General features: G+C 49.4%; 1 protein-coding gene across 4 annotated transcripts in view; it reads left to right on the forward strand.

Annotated features, from left to right (window-relative positions):
• MCPH1 (microcephalin 1) overlaps window positions 1-15,416 on the forward strand; it is a 236,894-nt gene that overhangs the window by 174,705 nt on the left and 46,773 nt on the right. The gene's annotated exons all lie outside the window — the stretch shown is intronic.

Below are 15,416 nucleotides of genomic sequence, written 5' to 3' on the forward strand. Positions count from 1 at the left end.
TTTACCACCTTGACGCGGGTGCACTTTGTTTTGGTGGCTCTCGAGGTTCATGGTATAAACTTGTTTCTACTTTGAAATTATCACCAGTCTAATGGATATGTTGGTTTTCCTGCAAGACTTGCTGTCCATACACTGCCTCTGATCACCTTCAAACCCTCCTGGGCTTCCTGCCGCGGTCACTTCTCGGAAACTCTTGCCAATTCCCAGGCTTGTCTGTAATTGAAACCCTCAGATCTGCATGTTGGATTTGTCGTTAAAATTACAAACTGAATTCAGAATCAATACACACTTTAAAATAATACTGCGGATTTGGAACCTCTGGTAGGAAGGAGCTCTCAAGTTAATCTGCGATGTGAATTCCTCCTCCTCCTAAATGTTTGTATTCCTATCACAATCCAGGGTTTAGTGAACCATAAAAAGTTGGAAGTTAGTGCAAACAAAGTCACCCACAAAAATATTTCAACTAATTTAAAAGGAGACATAGCAGATGGAGATTGTTGTTAAAAGAACTCTTACCGGCCTAGTGCTTTTTTATTTTAATCTCTACTTATCCCAGGCCTTTTTGTCTGCATGTACTGATACATCCAAATCTACCATAAACGTATTGCTAGGACACAGTTCCTTCTAACCCATTACAACTGGGGGAGGAGATTTTGTTAAAGGTTATCTTACAGAGCATTCCTCAGTGCTGGCTACAGCTTCACGTAGTCTTTTCCAGCATTTGACAATACCCAAAGCAGTTCGTAGTGACTTTACAATAAAATGGTCCTGTCCTGCTTCATTCTCCAAATGCACTCATATTCTGACAAGAAGTGGCTACGTGGGGCAGCCCCTGAAGGCAAACACGTTCTCCCGCTCAGCAGGTTGGGTCAAACGGTGTCCCCCAGTTACACAGTTACCCCACTTTTGATTAACAAATAGGGAGCCGAGGACAATCTCAGAAGTGCCTAAGAGTCTGAAAGCCCAGCTAAAATATAGAAAGGTTCCTGTGGAGTCTAACTGGCAAATTTGACTAATGGGTCCCAAGAATTAGTAGATAGCCCCCCATCACCCCACCCCAGTTCCAGCATTCTTGACAGCACAGGAGAGTGATACGTTATAGACACGAACGACCCTCCAGCGGTTCAGTTTTGAGGACTGGGGGTGAAACTATTTTCTAGCATGTCCGAACTAGTACACAATGTCTCTGTGGCAAATGAATGACTTCTCGGCCACGCACAGAGGGGTCTTCGCCCTGCCTGGGACTCCACGGGGAAGGAGGCCTGGGTTTAACCACACAGACGCCAGGCAAACACAGTGCGCGTGACGTGGTGGGCTGTGCCCACCCCCGGCAGCGTGGCCTGCGGTCGCCCCGCCGGTTTCCTGTTTAAATGAGGCCCTTTGGGTGAGCGCTTCGGGAAGTCGAATCTGACTGTTGTCCCCCCCCCAGCCAGAGGCGCGCCCTCACGCGGACACTCTCCCCTCCGGCTTGGGGCCTTACAGGGCCTCCGTCCACCCACGTTTGCACCTCAGGTAAATAAGACATGTAATCACGATATCTTAGCCCTAAAGTCCTGGAAGCTTTCCCTTCCCCTCCACCTCAAGGTTGCCTTTCTCAGTGTTACGATACGAGAGAACACTCTCGTTTTTTCTTCTTTCATTGAAGTTTATCTGTGGCCTTAGGTGTCGCTTTCACCCCCATCATTCTGCATGGACTCTTCTGCACACTTACGTGTCCCTCTCTGTACTGCCCATAAAAAGAGAGGGAAATTACAGTTCACTGCTGTTTTCTCCTTTTTATAGAATGAAGCCTGGTGGCTGAAAACCTCAGTCTGTATTTTAGTCTTTATGATCGATTATGCCAGGGGAGTTGCAGGGCAAATTAAAAAAAACACAAAGGTACCTCCAGTTTCTGAGCAAAGTTACTGAGCGTCTCTGTGCCAGTCCTAGGGTTTAGAAGTCCGCACACAATTTGTTTTGTGTTCTGGGAGAGAATGCAGAATTAAGGTGAACAGGAAGAGAAGTTCAGGGTAGAGATAGGAAACCATGAGCCCCCCAGCGTGGGCCTAGGGACAGAGATAAATCTGGAGAAGGAAGATGCGGGCCGTTCATGTCTGTGGGGCAGCGGGGCCTTGGAAAAGCCATGAGCACGAAGTAGTGAGCTCGTCTGGCAGTGCTATTTAGGATGGGCTGAGAGATAAGAGGTTTGGCAACATGCCTTCCGAGCCCCATAACTGGCTTTGCCTACCGTGGCGCACCTCCTTTGTCCCACAGCCTCCCGTGACCCGGGCATCCTGGCTGGAAGCCCCTTGTGGTGACCCCCATCTGAAGGAAATACTCCGAGAGTCAGGGCTCCGGGAGCAGGGAGCCGGGGCCTGCACACCCGGCACTCTTCATCAGCCAGGAGCCAGGACGCCTGTGCAGGTTCCCAGTGGTTTGGGTTGTCAATGACACACGTGGATGGGGTGTGAGCGGGCCTGAGCATCTCTGGTGGTCCGAGCTGTGGAGACCAGAAGTCTGTACTGTGCCCCTTTCTTTTATGAAACAATCTGGGAGGAAAAATGACTCACTGGAGTCTGGCAGATGCAGGGCCCTCTGAACTGACTCCTACCTCGGCCACGTGGGGTTTCAGCTGGACGTCCTCCGACTTCGCTATCACAAGATCTCCTTCTGGTTTAGATTTGGGTGGTGGTTTCCGCTCATGATTTCTTCTCTCCCAGCTTTATCGGGGTCTGACTTCCACGCAGTGCGATTCACCACTTCCAGGGCCTCGTCGACGACTTCTGGCAGCCGCACGGTTGTGTGATCGCCACTGCACCCAAGATGCAGAGCGTTATTTGTTTCCCATCTAGTGACTGATGGGCTTTTGAGGCATTTCCAGGTTCTGATTGTGAGGAATCTGATTACAGCTCTTGGCACACATTGTGTGTGGTTGCGTATCACTTGGTGATTTTTCAGGAGGATAGCAGTCTTGGGAGTTGGGTGGTTCACTGTGGTCTTAAAAATCCCCCAGTGATAAGGCTGAGCCCAGGGCTCCTCTGTAAGAAGGCGTTTTTGCTTGCAAGGGGGCTTTGGTCCATGAGAAAGAAGGCGAGTGCTTGTGGAGCTCCTGTCCGGAGAACCCAGACACAGGCGAGTCAGCGGGCTGCGAGTTAGCCATGCCCAGGAGCATACGGCGGGGCTGCTTCACCTTGTCACCTGAGCCGATGATGTAACTTGTGCCAAGTGCGAGCTCTGAGCAGGTGAGCGTCCTCTGACTGACGTGTGTCTAGCCCACTTGACAAAGGCCTTCCGGGGACAGGTGCACAGAGTTCAGGCTCCCTGCCGTCTGGGTTATCTCTGAACCATTCTGTCTCAAGCTCCCCAAAGTCTGGCCATTTTGGGAAACAGAGGTGAAGGAAGAATTTCCACTTTGCTGAGTGAGGGAGGCTATGGGGGGACAGAGCAAGAGGCATGTCCATGGCAGTGAGGGGGGTGCCGACCAGCTCAGGGCCGGTCCTGAGCAGACTGGCCTCCACCAGGGGAGGCATGTGGGCCCCTCACCTTCACCTCCACGGGGAGACGACTGTATCGGCAGCTCCCAGGCCAACCGTGTACTTGGGAGCCAGGAGGCGGTTTGGGCCAAGCACGAAGCTGTCAGTCTATAAAGGGCAGCAACCTTTATTGGAGCAAGAACTGAATTCACTTAAACTTTAAAAAAAAAAAAAGAAAGAAAGGAAAAGAAAAAACGGTTTAGAAAAGGAGAACTCTGAAAAGAAAGTTGCATTCGTGAGAATGTCCCTGGGAGCACAGGCCTTGTGGTTGGAAGATCAGCTCCCTGCGGGTAGGAGCACACCCGCCCCAAGGGAGGGCTCCATCGTTTGCGGGGTGGAATGGCTCAGTGTGGGCCGGCACCGGATTGCTTACGACAGTAGGCACACCCTGAGCCCTGCCCTCTCACTGCCCCAGATAGACGCTGAGCACAATCACGCATTGGTCCCCATGCTTGAGACGTTCCTGGTTACTGGCCTTCCCAGGACACTGGTGAGCCTTGGCCGGGCCTTGGGCCCATGGTTACTATTTCTGCCCATCTCCCCCAGCTGTTTTCGGTCCAGAGTCATGCCTTGCACCACCTGCTAGCACCATACTGCGAGGGCAGGAATCCCAGTTCTAGTGGAAGAGACTCCAGTGGGAGACTTCACATAGTTTGTCATCGTCTGTTACTTATAGGACATCAGAAAAAATGATCAAAAGGATAAAGGGACAGAAATGACAACGTTGAAAGAATGAAAGGGCAATCACTGAAACCAGATTTTTGCTTTTCCAAGCAGATTTTTCTTAAATAATCAATATGTAAAAATTGGAGTATAAAAGTCATCAAACTACCTAGATAAATTTACAAGAATTTTCCCCAGACATCTGTCTTCCTGCCAGTCTCAGGAGGGCAGGTTCGTTCTATAGCGACCGACATTAGAGAAATGTTAGTGACACAGAGGTATATTTAATGATGTTTTTTCACTTATTAAGGATTTCTTTTCTTTTTTCTTTCTTCTCCTTCTTGAATCACTGACACCTCAGTTTATAGGAATCTTTTTCCACGTAAATTGAGGCTGGGATGGTGAGTGAGGAACACTTACATGCTATACTTCCTCTCTTTCCTCATATTTTATTACTAAGGATATTGACATGAAAACAGGATCTTAGTATCCAGTGAGGTCACCTGCTGCTGGTTTCCCACCAGACATTCCAGGCTTTGTGACATCAGTGTGTATTGCTCTGGGTGTCATTTGAAGAGCAGGCATCTGGAAATGATGAAATCCTGAACAACAAAGTTTTGTTTTCAGGAAGACGAGTTCGTGGGGGAGGGAAAGGAAGGGAAACTTCCTTTGAGTACCTACTATGTGCCATGCGCTTTGCGTGTCTTCTGGTTGCGATGCTCTGCTAAGGTGTCCGATGAGAACACATTAAAAACCCATTTTTCCTCAGTGACTTTTCAAATGTTGCTGTCGTGTGTGTTCTAGCTAAATAAATTACATGCAGAGTATCAAGGATTTATTAATTCTTAAGTCAGTGTACAGCACTTGAATGCTTCTATATCTTATTTGTCATAAAACCAAGGTGTGATGATGCAGCAGTATATATTGGATAATTCTCTGTATATATGCTTAATGAAATGAAAATAATTCAAGAGAAGTTTCCATTCATAAATATTTTTACTTTAAAATACCTGAAAGACGTGCATTAAAAAGACACATGTGGTCCCTATGAGTTATCTTGTTCTACTGAATTTCAAATGCTACCCTCATTTTAAAACTTTCTGCATTAGAAAATTCTTTAGAACAGCAAAAAGTCAGGCAGTGAGGAACAAGCGTTCATTACCAGAAGAATGACTGTAAATTATGCAGAGTTTGAAAAATTATTTTTGCAGAGGGTTTTCAATAGCATGCGAGTATGTTACGACAGTAAGTAAAAAGCTTAAGGTCCCGACTGTATCATCATTACACATAGAAATAAGAATGAAACATAGAGCAAAAAGGTCAGTAGTGGAAGGAGCGGAGGGGAATGACATTGTCTTAAATGTTATCAGCTTGCAATCGTTTCAGGCATGGAGAGAGTGAAAAACATTCGGTTTATGTTTTCTGAAAAGTTTTGTAAGCCAGTGCAGCCGAAGACAAAGCAGTGACCACAAAGAACAAGACATCCTGGGTGGGAAGAGGAAGAGGTGGGGTCTTTCTCAAACTCAAGTCCAGTTGGCCCCCAGCCACTGGAGAATCTATCAGCTTCTGGGTTCAGATTGACAAAGAGCTTAATCTGGAATGTGGCTCTAAAACCAGTTTTCCTCATGTGGCTTGTCGGGTGCCAATCTGTGTTCAGGCGTTGTCACAAGCAGTAAGTTATCACAGAAGCATGACAAAGCGAACTAGAGGAGCCTACAGAAAGGATTTGGCGTCAGAGCTGTGAGGTTCCAATGAGCAGGTCGTGATCTCTTAAAGGTACTGATAGAAAAGATCTCTCAAGGCTATCTTCTGTGAAAGACTGCCTGTTCTTTTTTTTTTTTTTTTTGGCTGGACCACACGGCTTATGGGATCTTAGTTCCCCGACCAGGGATCGAACCTGGGCCCCTGGCAGTTGAAGTGTCGAGTCCTAACCACCGGACGGCCAGGGAAGCCCCCGAAGAGCAGTTGAGAGTTCCCAAAGTTCATCGCCGCCCCGTGTTCGCTGATTCAGCTCCTACAGTAATTCTGTGAGGCGGGTATTAGGATGAACTCCGCCTCGTAGAGGAGGGAGCCCGAGCTGCCTGCGGCCACTCTGACCCTCCTGGGGCAGTGGAGACCGGCCTCAGACCTGAGCCTTCCTGCCCCGCGGCCACCTCACTCGGCGCCGTGACCGACTGTCAACCACTCTGGTCGGCTGCGTGCCTGCAGCTGACAGTAGCTGGGCTCGCTGTGCTGTGGGCTTCGTGGCGGCTGAACGCTGGGCTGTTCGATCACTAGGATCTTGCTCTCCCGCGCTGTTTACACGTTAGCAAACGTCGAGGAACAGACCCTGGTAACAGAGATTCCTCTCTCCTGGCCCCTGAGGTCAGTATATGCGCTGATAATGGAAATTTCCCCACTGAAATCAACCCCGGTGTGGGATGAATGGTTAGACCAACAGGTATTTTTCTCTCCCATCCTCTAGGTTTTAAAAATTCCTAAATGTCCTTAAACACAATAGTATTTTAAGAGCCCTTTAGAAACCTCCTTGGGGTCTCTCTTCCAGCGTGCTTTGTCAGCTGGGTAATAAGCTATAGATAAACACTGCGTTCCAGGACACATGGCCCTTAGAGAAGCAAATAATCCTGACACCTCCTGCTTCAGCATCACTGGTGAAGTTTGATGGTTGAATTTCACAGAAATAACACGAAGAGACTCATAGCTTCTGCTTTGGGTTTGAATACAAGGGCATTCAAATTCGACTAGTGGCAACTTTGTCTAAAACCCATAGAATTCTTCATTTTGATCCGTGGCAAACTCTATGTTTATTGAAATGCAAAAGAAGGATAGGAAACTTATTATATGTCTGTATCTAGGTAGTGGGTAAATTGTGTTCACGGTAAAATTCTTTCAACTTCCCTGGATGTTTGAAGTTTTTCATAATAAAATGCCAGGTGAAGCCTGCGGGACAGAAGGGGGAAATTCTATGAGGTGAACTGAGAACAGAAAACTGTGAACCTCTACCAGAGTCTTGTTAGTAATTTTTTCCTTTATACATACATTTGGTGAAGTATTTCAAGCTTATAGAAATAAAATAGTAGACTATAAATGTCCCCACCACTCAGCTTGATCAAATTTTAATATTCTATTGCCATTGCTTCCATTATTTGTTTGCTTTTCATAAATAAAATATTGCAAATTTTACAAAATATTACAAAGTTAGAGCTCCCTTTATATCCCCCCATTCCATTCTCCTCCCTCCCTCCCTGAAGGCAACAGCGATCCTGAATTTGCCGGTTATCACAGAATTTTTCTGTGATTTTTCAGACAAGGCGGTTACCTGCATCGGGAGGTGGGCACTGGTTTGGAGTCCAATGTAGCCGGGTAGAAAAGCAGATGTTAGTACTTCCTAGAAACAAGTTAAGTTTCCTCAGAGCCTCGGTTTCTCCATCTGTTAAACGGGTATGATAACCCCCAACACACAGGGTTGGTGTGAGGATTAAAGAGACATTTGAAAGCACCTGTGCAGCTCCTGGAGGGTGGTGAGAACCTGGTGAGTGGTGGGACATCAAAGCCTCAGATATTTAAAGTCATTTCAAAAGGAAATAGCCCAGGACTCTGACTCGATGCTCGTAAATCCCAAGAGGACCCTCTCAGTATCAGAGTCCTTGAGCTGCCCTCTCAGCTTGCAGGTAAGGAAACTGAGTCCCAGGAGAGGAAGGGGCTTGGTCTATGCTCAGACCTTGGTTGGTGGCCCAACAGGAGGAGCAGTGACCCCTTCTCAGGGCTCTGAACCCCACCACAGAGCCGCCAGCCCAGCAGCCGCGGAAGGGAACATCTGCTGAGAAACCCCCTGCCCACTCTTGCTTCTGGTTTACACTGGGCTCCGTACCGTGGATGTGAAGATTTGCTGTCGTCTCATTTGCTTTTAACTCGAAGATATAACGGTTTCCCTGCAGTAGTCAGTTTCTCTTTCCTCTTTTTAAGTCAAAGTCAATCTATAATGTTTAGGCTGTACTTATTTACTTTTAAAGTGATCTAGACCCTTGTTTTTCTTTTGTCTTGTTTTGTCTTGTGTTTTGGTTTTTTAGGGCTTTATTGTTCTCAAATGGCTGCCTCAAGGCTGCGGTTCAGACGCTATTTTTCACTGAGGATTTCTGTCTTTGCTCAGACTGAGAGGAGGTCTGGGGCACCTTTATAAACCCAGTGTGGGGAATGTTATCAGTATATGTTTACAGAGCCTGTGCGGTGCTGTGGAATTGCCACTGAGGGCTTCTCGAGTGGAGAAGATCGCCTTTCCCCCATGAAGGTTTTTCTCTGCTGACATTGTAGTCATCTGATCAAAGCAGGCTCCGTTTCTTGCTTTCTTCTTCTGCGAATGCGGCTCCTGGTCCGGAGCATCCGGGCTGCTCTGCAGTCTGTCTGCGGGCAAACAGGAGCTCTGGAGAGAAGAGAGGTGATGGGCCCCGGCCGGCTTCACAGCACCCTCATCCCGGGGCCCCCGTTTTCTTGAGTCGGTGCTGTGACCAGCAGGAGATGAGGAGAGCCGGGGTGAGGCCACGCGCAGCGGGGCTCAGTGCCGGGCATGTCCCCATGGCCCCCCAGCCGTGTGCTCTGCGTGGACCTGGTCGGGCACATTCCCTGTGCAGGATCCTGGGGAGGGGTTCTTGTAAAGGACGGTTTGTCTTAAGAAAATTCACCAAAGCAAATCCGCAGAGCAGTGAGAGCCAGGGGACGACCAGTGTTTTACCCAGAACACCTCCTTACGAGGGGAGTTACAGTTACAGAACGTTATCGCTTTCACTGCGATCCGGCCCTGAGAGAGGGCCCCACTCCCAAAGGATCGTGCAGACCCTTCCTTGTGGCCCTACCGACTCACTCCGAGCCCCTCCAGGCAACTCCTAGGGCATTACCGAGAAACAAGCACCACTGCTTATGTCCAACTGATTTTGAAACAATGGTCAAATGGGAAGGTTTCTTTTCTTTTTCCTCTTTTACAAAGAGAAATAACATTTTTGTGTCCTTCCAGACACAGTTTTTCACATGCTGTTAGCATACGCTCCCCGAGTGCCGCTTCTGCTGTGTTATACTGAAGGGGGTAAGCCGCGAGCGACATATTTTTAACCTAAATGAAGAGGAGGTTGGAAGGTACTTTGATAGTTTTATTGGGCTCAGATCTTAGCTCTGCCTCTAACTGGGCCTGTGCCCTTTCCCAAGTCCTTCATCGCCTTGGGGTTGAGTTTCCTCGCCTGGGAGGTCAGGGGGAGGACGCAGTGAGCTCTCCCGCTGTAGCTCAGGCAGCTCCGGAGAGCCTCACGGGCAGCCCTCTGCACCGCATCCTCATGGGTTACACACGGTAGAGGAGGCGAAGGTACCTGCCCGTTGAGGGAAGCAACTCCACATCCAGGACGGTCGGCCCCACTGCTCATGACAGACAGGGAGGTCCAGGCCTTGGAACAGTAGTGACCCCGTGACTGAGGACGGACGAGGGAGTAGCCGGCGGGAGGGGGCAGGCGCACAGAAGAGCCTGCCTGCGGATGGGGCCGTGGACTGGAGTGTTTGACGCGTATGCCCAGCGACCAGCGCGGAGCCTGGAACACGGCAGATGCCAACAGTCTAGAACTGACACAACCCAGCCAGATCCAGGCCTAACAAGTGCCTCGTGTGCTGGGATTCCTAGTCTCTGGAGGGTGATACAGCGCAGTGGGCGATGATCACTATCAACCGTGAAACGGCCGAGGCCCAGCCCAGGCGATGGAGAAGGGTGGAAAGTGAACGAGCGGTAGATCTTAGGTGTTCCCACCGCCCACAGAAAGGTCACTGCTAGGAGGTGGGTGTGTTAAGCAGCTTCCTGCGGTCGTTGTTTCAACGTGTACGTACACAGAGCATCTCGCGTCACACAAGCTCAGTGTATACAGCTGTCGTTTGCCAGTTATTCCTCAACAGAGCTGGAGGGAACAAAAGCAAAGGATGAACACAAAGACCCTCATGTAGATGCTATGGTAAGACATAGCTTTACAGTTGGTCCCATAGGTAAATTAAATCAGCAGGGGACCTGAGAGAATCCTCTAGACCTCCCCGCACACCCCCGCCCCAGAGGACAGGCAGGGAGCGAACCGCCCCCAAGAAGGTGACGGTGGCCGGGAGCACTGGGTTGGGTGCCCCACGGCTGGACACAGTCCTCTCAGTTCCCGGGCGGATCAGCACGTGCCGTCACCTCCCTGCACCTTGGTGAGGCCACGATCACACCTGCTCTGAGAACCAAGTGGACGAGTCACTGTGCTAACTTTGGTCCCGGGCGGCGTGCCGGGTGCCCATAAACGCTCCGCAAAGGTTATCTTTACCATCATCACCATCAATAGGGAGAAAACACTGAGGAAAGGAAACAGAGGCAGGACGCGGCGTTTCCTGCCGTCGTCTTCCTGGGCCTCGTTACACATCTGGAGGGGCCTCCTTCCAGTCCAGTGCGGAATACAGACTCTTAGAGCAGGGATTGGTCACTTTTGTTCACAGGTGGTAAACCTGACACGTAAGGTGGACTTTACGTGCCGGTGGCACGTGCCCCTCGGCACTGAGATACCAGGGATGAAGTACAGGAAACGGCCCCAGGCCAGAGCTCACTCCCTCCCGGCGCTCCCCCGCCGGCCGGGATGCTGCCCTGTTCTCTGCCTGGATTGTCTCTGGGAGCTGGGGCACCTGGAAGGGGGAGGGGGCGAAGCAGAAGGGGCTCGTCTCTCTTCCTGGTTTGTCTGGGTCCGGCAGCGTGTCCTTCAGGATCGTCAGTCCCGCTCGCCTGAGACTCTGACTGCGCTGCGCTACTTCCGAACTCACCGCTTCCCTAAGCGAGCCGTGCTTCGCTTCGTGAACCCGCCTCCCCCCCCCGCCCCCCCAAGAGGTGGGTGCTCGCCCTGCATTTAGCAGGAAGGAGCGCTTCCGAGGGCAAGTTCTTGCTTTTGGTCTTTCTGCCCCCAGCACCTTCGGAGAGTCTCACACGTAACAAACGGTGGTCAGCGCGGGCTGAATAATCAACAGTCACGTTGGCAGGGAATGCGGTCCTTTTCCAGCCAACGCGCGCTTAGCACGTCTGCACGTGTGTACAGGCACACCTCGTTTGATTGGACTTCGCAGATACTGAATTTCTTACAAACTGAGGGTTTGTGGCCGCCCTGCGTCGAGCAAGTCTGTTGGCACCATTTTTCCAACATTTGCTCACTTCATGTCTCCGTGCCACATTTTGGTAATTCTCACAGTATTTCAAATTTGTATTATTTATTTATTTTTAAAATTTGTTTATGTTTTGGCTGAGTTGGGTCTTGGCTGCTGCGCGCGGGCTTTCTCAAGTGAGCGGGGGCTGCTCTTCGTTGCGGTGTGCGGGCTTCTCATTGCGGCGTCTTCTCTTGTTGCGGAGCACGGGCTCTAGGCGCGCGGGCTTCAGTAGTTGTGGCTCGCAGGCTCAGTAGTTGTGGCTCACAGGCTCTAGAGCACAGGCTCAGTAGTTGTGGCGCACGGGCTTAGTTGCTCCTCGGCATGTGGGATCTTCCCGGACCAGGGCTCGAACCCGTGTCCCCTGAATTGGCCAGTGCCAACAGGGAAGCCCAAATTTTTCTTATCTTTTTATGGCGATAAGTGATCTTTGGTGTTACAGTTGCAAGGTGTGCTTGTATTTGCCCCTGAGTCCCCCAGCGAGAACGTCCCACACACGGAGTTTACGGAGGGGCAGGAGGAAGGTACATGAAGGCAGCGGGTCACCGGGAGAATTGGCGTGTTCCTGCCCCGGGCCGGGGGTCTGGGTTGGAGAGTCTGTACTCGCCAGGGAAGCAGTGCCGGCTCCAGCCTTTGGGAAGCCACCATCGGGGCAGGGCTCAGAAAGGGAAGAGGGGCCGGGAGAGAGCGAGCAAAGCAGAAACTCTCGACCCCAGAGACAGCCTGGCGCCAGCCCCAAACAGCAGAGGAAAGGCGTCCGGGCCCCTCACCTTGAAAAGCTCGTGGGTCAGCAGTGAGCACTGTCGGCCAGGCCCCTCCCGCGCGCAGTGCTCGGGCAAGCGGCCACGCAAAGGAAGTGGAGGAGTGGAGGGCACGGCCCCCAGAAGGACTCTGCCTGCAGAGGTCCGCGCTCTCGGTGCTTTAGGGCAGGCCAGACCCTGGTTCTGCGGCTCTCCCAGCTGAAGCGCGCACGTCTGCACCGCGTTTAGCTTTGGGTCTGCAGGCAGAGGCGGAGGGACACCTGTACCTTGTATGTTGCTGCCACGGCACATCCCCCAGGGAAGGAGGGTACAGAGTGGGTGCAGAGTGAGCAGGTGGGCTTTCCCTTGCCTGTTGTAACCCAAGAATAGGAAACTGGAATCTGAAAAGGGTTGGCAACAGATGGGAGTGGAAAAGCCTCGAACTTTCCAGTTTCTTATTGCAATAAGAACTTGATCGTTTCTTATTGCAGTCACACCGGAACTGCAGCTTCCCCTTGGGTGCAGTTCAGATTTTGACTTTCCAAAATACAGTGCTTTTAAATTAAAAGAAAAGGAGTTTTGGCTCTCATTTGCATAAAAGGCATACATGTGTACACAGGTGTTCTCACGCGCGCACACACACACAGACACCCTACTTAACTGGGGAGAAGCAGGAAAGCAGTGAGAAGATCCTAATTGTGACCCAACCATGCATTTTAAAAAGCATTGCACCTATTTAGATGGTACTTCTTAGAGCGAATATCTGGCTTTTAAAAGTTTTGATAAACGTGAACACTTAAAGACTCCTGGGAAATGAGAATATTCCTTTCAACTTGGGCTTGCGTGGTTATAAATAGGAAGGCCTCTTCTAATCTCGGAATCTTAAAAAGAAAACCTTGATGTTGTTACGTGATTACCTAAAGGAATGCCTTCCTCTTCGGCCCGGAAGGATATTTTTAAGAGAATGTTAAGCTTGTGACAGGAATTATTGATACCTTTGGAATTAATTCCATTCTCCAGTGACTCAGGCTTGCTTCAAGTCATTACCTGGGAATTAGCCTGGGACTGCATGACGCCAGTCCCACACTGTTCAAAGTGCAGCATAACTTCGCGAAAGAATGAAAAAACGAGGATGTGCTTTTGTGCATTATTCTTATCGTGATGAATGATGCTTGTTTTCCTCTCCACTTTAATTAGAATGTTTCTACATTTGCCAAAGAAAATGTTGGAATGGAGACAAAAACCTGAAATTATAGGAACAGGGCTTGATGTAATAGCTTATTTATAAAGGAAACACAACTTGTTTGGTATTTTATTGAAACAGGAAGTTCAGAACCTCGGCACATACAAGTACAACAAATTCTCAGGTGCTCGTTGAGTCATCTGTTGTTGGAAATAGTCTCCTGGTAGTTTTCCCCTGGATTTACTTTTTATCTTCATTTTGGTATTTTTTAAGCAGTGGGACTGGATGGGTATAGGAAATTGCATAGAGATTCAATTAGAGATTGTATACTTTAAAAAATATATATCCGCTATCAAGACTTAAGTAAATAAAGAAGGGGGGAATTCTCTCCTTATACATTTGTATATATGCATTTTTGGTAGCTACCTATGTACAACATAAGGGAAAACAAAGTGAAACAAACATTTACCTCAATGCTACTGCTATTTCAAAAGCAGCCCTTGGTCAGGGGAATGGATTTGAGATGAATAAAGATGAAAAGCATTGTGGATTCATGTTCTATTTGCTATTGTTTAGTAAACATTTAATAGCAGAAGCTAGATAGCAATTTGATTCCTAGTATTAAAACCTTATAGGAGGGCTTCCCTGGTGGCGCAGTGGTTGAGAATCTGCCTGCCAATGCAGGGGACACGGGTTCGAGCCCTGGTCTGGGAAGATCCCACATGCCGCGGAGCAGCTGGGCCCGTGAGCCACAACTACTGAGCCTGCACATCTGGAACCTGTGCTCCGCAACAAGAGAGGCCGCGACAGTGAGAGGCCCGCGCACCGCGTTGAAGAGTGGCCCCCGCTTGCCGCAACTAGAGAAAGCCCTCGCACAGAAACGAAGACCCAACACAGCCAAAAATAAATTAAAAAACAAAGCAAACAAAAAAAAAAACACCTTATAGGAATGACTTGAGCTGAGTTTGTGTCGACACAGAAATCTTTAGGTTTAATTTCCCACCCTTTTCTGAAAGATCAGGCCGGGATGGTGTTTTAAAACATGCAGAAGCTGCAGCCACCCTGGCAAGAGCTCAGCTTTATGAAAACTCGCTGGTGCACTGACCAGCGAGGTGCTGCTTCCAGGGCAACTTCGCAAGGAGTGCAGGGCGGGTTCCCCAGAGAATGCCTGGGAGTCAGGATTCCTGCCGGTGATCCCCAGTCCTTCTCTAACTTGTGTGGCCTGGGCCTCAGCCCTCTGCTAAATTCGGACAGTTACAGATGCGCTATCCATTCAAAGACACCTCAGAAAGATGCAGAGACACAGTGGGACAGGGGGCTTTGAAAAGGGGCAGGTGCTAACCAAGTGGTACCCCTCCCAGAAGCAGCTGTGCCGCTCCTCTTTTTGATTTTAACTAAGACTCTTTTTAAGAGTAATTTTAGGTTCAGAGCAAAATTGAGGGGAAGGTACAGAGGTTTCCCATACACCCCCTGTCCCCGTACACACACAGACTCCCCCTGTTAACAGCATCCCCACCAGGGTACGTTTGTTACAACTGATGGCCCTCCATTGACACATCTCATCCCCCAGAGCCCATAGTTCACATTAGGGTTTGCTCTTGGTGGTGTACATCCTATGGGTTTGGATACGTGTATCCATCATTATAGTATCGTGCAGAGTAGTTTCACTTCCCTAAAAACCTCTGTGCTCCACCTATTCACTCCCCTACCAACTCCTGGAAACCCCTGATGTTTTCACTCTCTCCATAGTTTTGCATTTCCAAAATATCACAGAGCTGGAATCATACAGTATATAGCCTTTTCACATTGGCTTCCTTCACACAGAAGTATGCATTTAAGGTTCTTCCGTGTCTTCTCATGGCTTGATAGCACGTCTATTTTTAGTGCTGGATAATATTCCATTGTGTGGAGGTACCCCAGTTTACTTATCCACTCACCACTGAAGGATATTATGGCTTCCAAATTTTGGCGATTATGAACGCCAAATGCTACAAGCATTCGTGTGCAGGTTTTCGGGTGGACATAAGTTTTCCATTCCTTTGGATCAATACCGAGGCGTGTGATTGCTGGACTGGACAGTAAGAGTGTGTTTAGTTTGATGAGAAACCAGCAAACTGTCTCTCAAAGTGACTGCAC

This window comes from Pseudorca crassidens, chromosome 21, assembly GCF_039906515.1.
Source record: "Pseudorca crassidens isolate mPseCra1 chromosome 21, mPseCra1.hap1, whole genome shotgun sequence".
NCBI lineage: Eukaryota > Metazoa > Chordata > Mammalia > Artiodactyla > Delphinidae > Pseudorca > Pseudorca crassidens.